Below are 10574 nucleotides of genomic sequence, written 5' to 3'. Positions count from 1 at the left end.
GCAACCCCGGTACCAAATGTAGAGACTCTTCGTGCTTGTATTGTGGACGGCTGTGATACAATACGCCATTCTCCAGGGCTGCATCAGCGCATCAGGGATTCCACGTGACGGAGGGTGGATGCATGTATCCTCGCTAACGGAGGACATTTTGAACATTTCCTGTAACAAAGTGTTTGAAGTCACGCTGGTACGTTCTGTTGCTGTGTGTTTCCATTCCATGATTAATGTGATTTGAAGAGAAATAATAAAATGAGCTCTAACATGGATAGTAAGCGTTTCCGGACACATGTCCACATAAGATATTTTCTTTCTTTGTGTGTGAGGAATGTTTCCTGAAAGTTTGGCCGTACCTTTCTGTAACACCCTGTAAATTGGCGGTGCGTGTTCTAGGACTGTTCTGTATGAAATAAACGTAGGTCTTCACTTGAATTGTCAGTCCTCCGAAAAAAATGTATTGTAGTATACTGTTCACGCCGCGCGGAGTGGCCGCGTGGTTTAAGGCCCCATGTCACGGATTGCGCGGCCCGTCCCACCGGAGGTTCGAGTCCTCTCTCGGGCATGGGTGTGTGTGTTGTTCTTAGCGTAAGCTAGTTTAACTTAGTTTAAGTAGTGTGTAAGTCTAGGGACCGATGACCTCAGCGGTTTGGTCCCTTAGCAATTCACACACACACACACACACACACACACACACACACACACACACACACTATGAAATGACTTTTATCTTAATAATATGAATAATATGACTGTAGCGCCTAGAACCGCTCGGCCACTCCGACCGCCATTACATATGTATTTGGAGAGAGAGAGAGAGAGAGAGATTGATTTTTGATTGAGATTTTTACTTCCAGTGGTAACTGGCACCTGAATTTTCGTTGCTGCCTCCTTGAATGATCAGCTTCTGCACCAGTTGGTCATTTATTGCAATTTGGTGGAAGTTATTGTATGAAATGTCCCCTCAAAAAAATTTATGAATTATTGTGCTGATAAAACTCTTACGCTATTTGATATTCAAACAGCTGAGCAAAACTGAACGTACTCACACATTTCACTCTTTACCTATTCTGATCAACACTAAACTGACACACAATATTTTTAGCGCAACGCCATCTGACTTTCAATAATCCCTACAAAAGAATGGCCCTGACTGACATTAACCTATACGTTTCACAAATCACTTACCTCACAAAAATCTTCGTTACTCGAACTACTGCAATACAGAGAGCGCCACTACTGCCAGCTAAATAAAAGATTCAAACTACGGAAGGCACTAACTACTGATAGGCACAGTTAGCAAAAGAAAGATTTTGATAGAGAACAAACAATGTATTTACCTTAATATCGTTCAAAAGTCATATTATATATATCAGTTCATGACATCCAGTATTATAAATGTACTGTTTCTGAAGGACACACGTCCAGATTACCCGCTCTCAAAAATCCGCCATCTCACTTCCCCACATCCACCTCTGTTGTCGGCTCACCTCCAACTGCGCAACGCTACGCGCTGTTAACAGCCAACAGCCCACCACTACAGTAGCGAACAACAATGCAAACCCGCCACAGACTGCACATCCAGTGATTTTCATACAGATCGCTACGTGGCGTTACCAATATAAAAACCTAAACAGCCTACTTACAACGGACTGCGCGGCCCCTCCCGCCGGAGGTTCGAGTCCTCTCTCGGGCATAGGTGTGTGTGCTGTTCATCAGTTTGGTCCCTTAGCAACACACACACACACACACACACACACACACATACACACACACACACACACACTATGTAAGTAGGCTGTTTAGGTTTTCTTATTGGTAACGCCACGTAGCGCTCTGTGTCAGAATCACTGGCTGTGCTGTGTGCAGTCTGTGGCTAGTTTGCATTGTTGTCTGCCATTGTAGTGTTGGGCAGCGGCAGCTGGATGTTAACAGCGCGTAGCGTTGCGCAGTTGGATGTGAGCCGCCAGCAGTGGTGGATGTGGGGAGAGAGATGGCGGAGTTTTGAACTTTGTCATGAACTGCTATATATATTATGACTATTAAGGTAAATACATTGTTTGTTCTCTATTAAAATCTTTCATTTGCTAACTATGCCTATTAGTAGTTAGTGCCTTCCGTAGTTTGAATCTTTTATTTAGCTGGCAGTAGTGGCGCTCGCTGTACTGCAGTAGTTCGAGTAACGAAGATTTTTGGTGAGGTAAGTGATTTGTGAAACGTATAGGTTAATGTTAGTCAGGGCCATTCTTTTGTAGGGATTTTTGAAAGTCAGATTGCGTTGCGCTAAAAATATTGTTTGTCAGTTTAAGCACAGTCATGTAGAAATTGTTCAAAGGGGACGTTTCAACACACACACACACACACTATGAAATGACTTTTATCTTAATTATATGAATATTTATATGTGTGTTTGGAGAGAGAGAGAGATTGATTTTTGATTCAGATTTTTACTTTAAGTCGTAACTGGCACCTGAATTTTCGTTGCTGCCTCCTTGAATGATCAGCTTCTGCACCAGTTGGTCATTTATTGCAATTTGGTGGAAGTTATTGTTCTTTACGGTTTAAAATACGACTCTGTTAGTTACTTGGCCGTATTGCGGACAGCTTTGAGCCCAAGTTGTTCGTAGTAATAGACGGCAAATCATCGAGTAAAATTGAAGTGATATCAGGTGTTCCCCAGGGAAGCGTCCTGGGACCTCTGCTGTTCCTGATCTATATAAATGACCTGGGTGACAATCTGAGCAGTTCTCTTAGGTTGTTCGCAGATGATGCTGTAATTTACCGTCTAGTAAGGTCATCCGAAGACCAGTAACAGTTGCAAAGCGATTTATAAAAGATTGCTGTATGGTGTGGCAGGTGGCAGTTGACGCTAAATAACGAAAAGTGTGAGGTGATCCACATGAGTTCCAAAAGAAATCCGTTGGAATTCGATTACTCGATAAATAGTACAATTCTGAAGGCTGTCAATTCAACTAAGTACCTGGATGTTAAAATTACGAACAACTTCAGTTGGAAAGACCACATAGTTAATATTGTGGGGAAGGCGAGCCAAAGGTTGCGTTTCATTGGCAGGACACTTAGAAGATGCAACAAGTCCACTAAAGAGACAGCTTACACTACACTCTTTCGTCCTCTGTTTGAATATTGCTGCGCGGTGTGGGATCCTTACCAGATGGGATTGACGGAGGACATCGAAAGGGTGCCAAAAAGGATAATCTCGTTTTGTATTATCACGTAACAGGGGGGAGAGAGTGTGGCAGATATGATACGCGAGTTGGGATGTAAATCGTTAAAGCAAAGCCGTTTTTCGTCGCTGAGACATCTATTTACGAAATTTCAGTCACCAATTTTCTCTTCCGAATGCGAAAATATTTTGTTGAGCTCAACGTACATACATAGGAATGATCATCAAAATAAAATAAGAGAAATCAGAGCTCGAACAGAAAGGTTTAGGTGTTCGCTTTTCCCGCGCGCTGTTCGGGAGTGGAATGGTAGAGAGATATTACGATTGTGGTTCGATGAACCCTCTGCCAAGCACTTAAATGTGAATTGCAGAATAATCATGTAGGTGTAGGTGTAGGTGTAGGGAAGCAATTCGCAGTACACCACACTGTCGCTATTCCACGGGATGTATAACATTATCTTTCGTGAATTCGTGCAGGTCTTTGCACAGGGAGCTGCTTCGTTTCAGCTCATCCATTCCTTTATTTGCCTTACGTTAGCATAAAGACACTATTTTTCGTCACCGGTAATGATACAGAATAGGAATGGTCGGCGTTGTTCACTTGCCAATATATGACGAGCAAGCATACGTGCACATGTGGTCACCCGCAAATTTTTGTGATTTTGGAGTATGTGGTACCCATACACCCGGTTTTTAACCGTCCGCGTTGCATGAAAATGTCGCACGGTGGTGGTGTCATCACAGTTCATCAAGTTTGACAGTTTTCGAATACGCTGACGTGGACGATTGTGGAGTTTCAAAGACCTTCATCAAACCCCGAACGTCTTCCTGAACATGCAGCATCACTAACGTGAAGTGATCCTCTTTAAAACGAGAAAAGCATTTTTGTTGTGCTCTCTTCAATGGCATTATCGCCATACACGGAGCAAATATTTCAGACTGCCTCCGTTGCTACCACTAACTCTAGTGAACTCAAACAGAAGAATATATCGGAAATGTTCCGCTTTCTCCACTTGTCAGACCATGTTCTGGCGTCCACAGCTCCACTCACTATCTCCAACTGACAAAATGCCAATATCTAAACTCAAATAGAAACAGGGAACTACAGTCGAAAAAAAAAACTCAAAGCGAGCAGAGTACCAACATACAAAACAAAAACGCTACGAACTTATGCACCAATCTAATAATTATGTCCGTCTTCTGCCGACCCCGTGACTCAGATGATATAATAGCTGAACGGTTCAAAGAAAACTTGAATCTCATTACAAATAAGTACCCCACTCATACGGTTATAATTGGTGGAGACTGCAATCTACCGTCGATTTGTTGGCGAAAATAAATGTTCAAAGCCGATGGTAGACAGAAAACATCTTCCGAAATTGTACTAAATGCTTTCTCCGAGAATTACTTTGAACAATTAGTTCATGAGCCCACACGAATTGTAAATGGTTGTAAAAACACACTTGACCTCTTAGCCACAAATAATACTGATATAATAGAGAGCGTCATGACGGACGCAGGGATTAGTGAACACAAGGTCATTGTAGCGAGGCTGAAAACCATATCAGCCAAAACCACTAAAAATAAATATCTATGTAAACAGCAGATAAAAACTTGCTTGTTGCCTTCCTAAGACAGAGTCTCCATTCCTTCCAAGCTAATTATGTAAGTGTAGACCAGATATGGCTCAAATTCTAAGATACAGTATCGACAGCAATAGACAGATTCATACCGCATAAGTTAATAAGAGACGGGACTGATCCACCATGGTACACAAGACAAGGCAGAACACTGTTGCAGAAGCAACGAAAAAAGCCTGCCAAATTCAGAAGAACGCAAAATCCCCAAGACTGGCTAAGTTTCACGGAAGCTCGAAATTTAGTGCGGACGTCAATGCGAGATGCTTTTAAAAGTTTCCACAATGAAACATTGTCTCAAAATATGGTAGAAAATCCAAAGAGATTCTGGTCGTATGTAAAGTATACCAGTGGCAAAAAACAGTCAATACCGTCACTGCGCGATAGCGATGGAAATGTTACCGATGATGGTGCCACTAAAGCGGAGTTACTAAATACAGTTTTCCGTAATTCCTTCACGAAAGAAGACGAAGTAAATACTCCAGAATTCGAAACCAGAACAACTGTTTGCATGAGTGACATAAAAGTAGATATCTTAGGTGTTGAGAAACGACTCAAATAACTTAAGAAAGGCAAGTCTTCCGGTCCAGATGCTATACCAATCAAGTTCCTTTGAGAGTATGCAGACACAATAGCGCCTTTCTTAGCAATCATATACAACCGCTCACTGGAAAGTAGCACAGGTCACACCAATATTGAAGAAAGGAAATAGGGATAACCCATTGAATTACAGACCCATATCACTGACCTCAATTTACAGTAGGATTTTGGAGCATATACTACTCGAACATTATGAATCACATTGAAGAAAAGGACTTATTGATACATAACCGACACGGATTCATAAAATATCGTTCTTGTGCAACGCAGCTATCTCTTTATTCCCATGAAGTAATGAGTGCTGTTGACAAGGGATCTCAGATCGATTCCATATTCCTAGATTTCCAGAAGGCTTTTGATACCGTTCCTCACAAGCGACTATTAAATTGCGTGCATATGGAGTATCGTCTCACTTGTGTGACTGGATTCGTGATTTCCTCTCAGAGAGGTCGCAGTTCATAGTGATAGATGGTAAATCATCGAGTAGAACAGAAGTGATATCTGGCGTACCGCAAGGTAGTGTCATAGGCCCTCTGCTGTTCCTGATTTATATAAATGATGTAGGTGATAATCTGAGCAGCCCCCCTAGACTGTTTGCAGATGACGCAGTAATTTACCGTCTAGTAAAATCATCAGACGATCAATTCCATTTACAAAATGATCTAGAGAGAATTTCTGTATGGTGCGAAAAGTGGCAACTGGCACTAAACAAAGAAAAGTGCGAGGTCATCCACATGGGAACTAAAAGATATCCGATAAATTTTGGGTATACGATAAATTGCACAAATCTAAGGACTGTCAGTTCGACTAAATACCTAGGAATAACAATTACGAGCAACTTAAATTGCAAAGACCACGTAGATAATATTGTGGGGAACGCGAAACAAAGACCGCGCTTTGTTGGCAGAACACTTAGAAGATGCGACAAACCCAATAAAGAGACAGTCTACATTACACTTGTCCGTCCTCTGCTGGAATATTGCTGCGCGGTGTGGATCCTTACCAGGTAGGATTGACGGAGGACATCGAAAAAGTGCAAAGAAGGGCAGCTCGTTTCGTGTTATCGGACAATAGGGGTGAGAGTGCCACTGGTAAGATACGCGAGTTGGGGTGGCAGTCACTGAAAGAAAGGCGGTTTTCTTTGCGGCGAGATCTGTTTACGAACTTTGAATCACCAGCTTTCTCTTCCGAATGCGAAAATATTTTGTTGACACCCACCTACGTAAGGAGAAATGATCATCATAATAAAATAAGAGAAATCAGAGCTCGAACGGAAAGATTCAGGTGTTCCTTTTTCCCACGCGCCATTCGAGAGTGGAATGGTAGAGAAGTATTATGAAAATGGATGAGATTTTCACTCTGCAGGGGAGTGTGCGCTGATATGAAACTTCCTGGCAGATTAAAACTGTGTGTCGGACCGAGACTCGAACTCGGGACCTTCGAGTCTCGGTCCGAAACACAGTTTTAATCTGCCAGGATGTTTCAGTATGAAAATGGTTCGATGAATCCTCTGCCAGGCACTTAAGTGTGAATTGTAGAGTAACCATGTAGATGTATATGCAGTCGGCAATCGTCGAGGTAGATCGAAAACCGCCTGAATACCATCCACAGGCTGGCCGGCCCACCGGACTTCGACACTAATCCTCCGGGCGGATTCGGAAGCAGCGCATCAGACCGCGCTAGTTGCCGTAGTTCCCCTATCCAACGCTGTGCTCGTAAGCACAGGTGGTTAGGAATTGAGCCGTAGCCCAGCCGTGTACCACAACTCGTGGAATACAGAAGTAGTACGAAAGGAGCCACGATGGCGCTAGTTCGAAATTGTCCGGGGAGGAGACCAACCGGCACACCATGTAGGTTTTATTGTAACACCGCAACAGCATTTACGTAGCTTGTACTATGAAATACCAAATACCAAATTTGGTTTACATACAAACGTCTCAAAAATGAGATCGGCAGGAAGTGCAAAATGGCTAAGCAGGGATTGCTAGAGGACAAATGTAAGGATGTAGAGGCTTATCTCACTAGGGGTAAAATAGATACTGCCTACAGGAAAATTAAAGAGACCTTTGGAGAGAAGAGAACCACATGTATGAACATCAAGAGCTCAGATGGAAACCCAGTTCTAAGCAAAGAAGGGAAAGCAGAAAGGTGGAAGGAGTATATAGAGGGTCTATACAAGGGCGATGCACTTGAGGACAATATTATGGAAATGGAAGAGGATGTAGATGAAGATGAAATGGGAGATACGATACTGCGTGAAGAGTTTGACAGAGCACTGAAGGACCTGAGTCGAAACAAGGCCCCCGGAGTAGACAACATTCCATTGGAACTACTGACGGCCTTGGGAGAGCCAGTCCTGACAAAACAATACCATCTGGTGAGCTAGATGTATGAAACAGGCGAAAGACCCTCAGACTTCAAGAAGAATATAATAATTCCACTCCCAAAGAAAGCAGGTGTTCACAGATGTGAAAATTACCGAACAATCAGTTTAATAAGCCACAGCTGCAAAGTACTAACACGAATTCTTTACAGACGAATGGAAAAACTAGTAGAAGCCGACCTCGGGGAAGATCAATTTGGAGTCCGTAGAAATACTGGAACACGTGAGGCAATACTGACCTTGCGACTTATCTTAGAAGAAAGATTAAGGAAAGGCAAACCTACGTTTCTAGCATTTGTAGACTTAGAGAAAGCTTTTGACAATGTTGACTGGAATACTCTCTTTCAAATTCTAAAGGTGGCAGGGGTAAAATACAGGGAGCGAAAGGCTATTTACAACTTGTACAGAAACCAGATGGCAGTTATAAGAGTTGAGGGACATGAAAGGGAAGCAGTGGTTGGGAAGGGAGTAAGACAGGGTTGTAGCCTCTCCCCGATGTTATTCAATCTGTATATTGAGCAAGCAGTAAAGGAAACAAAAGAAAAATTCGGAGTAGGTATTAAAATCCATGGAGAAGAAATAAAAACTTTGAGGTTCGCCGATGACATTGTAATTCTGTCAGAGACAGCAAAGGACTTGGAAGAGCAGTTGAACGGAATGGATGGTGTCTTGAAGGGAGGATATAAGATGAACATCAACAAAAGCAAAACGAGGATAATGGAATGTAGTCGAGTTAAGTCGGGTAATGCTGAGGGTATTAGATTAGGAAATGAGACACTTAAAGTAGTAAAGGAGGTTTGCTATTTGGGGAGCAAAATAACTGATGATGGACGAAGTAGAGAGGATATAAAATGTAGACTGGCAATGGCAAGGAAATCGTTTCTGAAGAAGAGAAATTTGTTAACATCGAGTATAGATTTAAGTGTCAAGAAGTTATTTCTGAAAGTATTCGTATGGAGTGTAGCCATGTATGGAAGTGAAACATGGACGGTAAATATTTTGGACAAGAAGAGAATAGAAGCTTTTGAAATGTGGTGCTACAGAAGAATGCTGAAGATTAGATGGGTAGATCACATAACTAATGAGGAAGTATTGAATAGGATTGGGGAGAAGAGAAGTTTGTGGCACAACGTGACCAGAAGAAGGGATCGGTCGGTAGGACATGTTCTGAGGCATCAAGGGATCACCAATTTAGTATTGGAGGGCAGCGTGGAGGGTAAAAATCATAGGGGGAGACCAAGAGATGAATACACTAAGCAGATTCAGAAGGATGTAGGTTGCAGTAGGTACTGGGAGATGAAGAAGCTTGCACAGGATAGAGTAGCATGGAGAGCTGCATCAAACCAGCCTCAGGACTGAAGACCACAACAACAACAACAAATTATGCCCCAACAGAACAAGTAGTCCTGTCACGGAAAACGCACGTATAACACTCCCGTCTGCTACTACTATACCTTAACCTCAAAGCCTCAGGCAGTTCGTATAATGAAATTATTCTTATTCTAGTAATTATAGTATGGAGAAGCAGAGCAGTGTTTCCCTCATAGAGGATTTTTGTTATGTTGACCGTGTTGTACCTAACGGGGGTGGCTTATCGGAAGTGAAAGTCAGAATTACGTAAATGTTTGAACAGTAATAAATATTATTTAACCTATCTACACTGTTTAAAGAATAAGAAGAAAACAGTTGCCAGCCTAATTAGGCAAGAGGATGATTAACATTCTTGTTCGAAAAAATAGTTATTAGTAATTCCAACGGACAAACACAACCTATACTTTACCACACGTGAGTGCAATGAACTCTGGCACCTGCATATGTCAACGTTAAGGTTGCAACTAACAGCTAGAGCAGCACAAACTATTTGCAAAAATATAACAGATAACGGGACACTATTACATTCAGGGCTTATTCAAACTGAATAAGCTTTGTAACATTAGTATTAATATTCACTGCAGAATCATACATTGGACACAGCTTTTACACGTTTTCCTAGCTGACATAAAATTGTAAAAGTAGTTCACTGCAAAATTATGAACTGATCACAGGTTAAGTCTCTCTCAACTAAATACTATTCTGTTTAGAATGAAAGTTACTTGAAATTCACTAACAGGTTACTTCTCAGTGTCTTTTGAATAAAAAAATTATTGTTTTCATAAATAGTAGTCTTTCTATTAATTGTTATTTATGGTGAGCATAAAGGATAAACTGTGGATCCTATTACTCTATTAATATGCACTTTCAATACACAAAAGAAACCAGTGCTTAGCAAGCATGAGTATATGACTTTCCACAATTTCAGTTTTCCACTTTTACTACAGTGAGACACAAAATTGACATATTTGTAAGATATTGACTCACCTTTTGCGATATACGACAGACAGCAATGTGTTCATTTACTAAGCAAAACTTTATAAGCCTCGGTCTTAAGAAATTTTAATTTTGAAGTTGGCAACAACATATTAATAAGCAGTTTCAATAGGAAAATTATTTTCAGCAAGCATCATTTACTTTAACTCACTCTCTTGCCACATTAACTTTCTTTTTACTATGTTCAAGAGGCATTAATTAGTAAAACACTGGGTTTTAATGTTCTTTCAGTAAGGACACTTGGTAATCACTTAAGTTCAAACGGAGAGGAACCTGAGAGGTGTTATGATAAGGAAAAAAATTGAGGTAGGTACATAAATTCAGTTATAAGTTACCTTATATTGTGAGCACACTACCACATCCAATAAGCTGATCCTTCACTGTACATTACTATGGTGTTCCAATACAG

This window comes from Schistocerca piceifrons, chromosome 3 (genome assembly GCF_021461385.2).
Source record: "Schistocerca piceifrons isolate TAMUIC-IGC-003096 chromosome 3, iqSchPice1.1, whole genome shotgun sequence".
Taxonomy (NCBI): Eukaryota; Metazoa; Arthropoda; class Insecta; order Orthoptera; family Acrididae; genus Schistocerca; species Schistocerca piceifrons.
Note: the sequence above shows the minus strand (reverse complement) of the source record.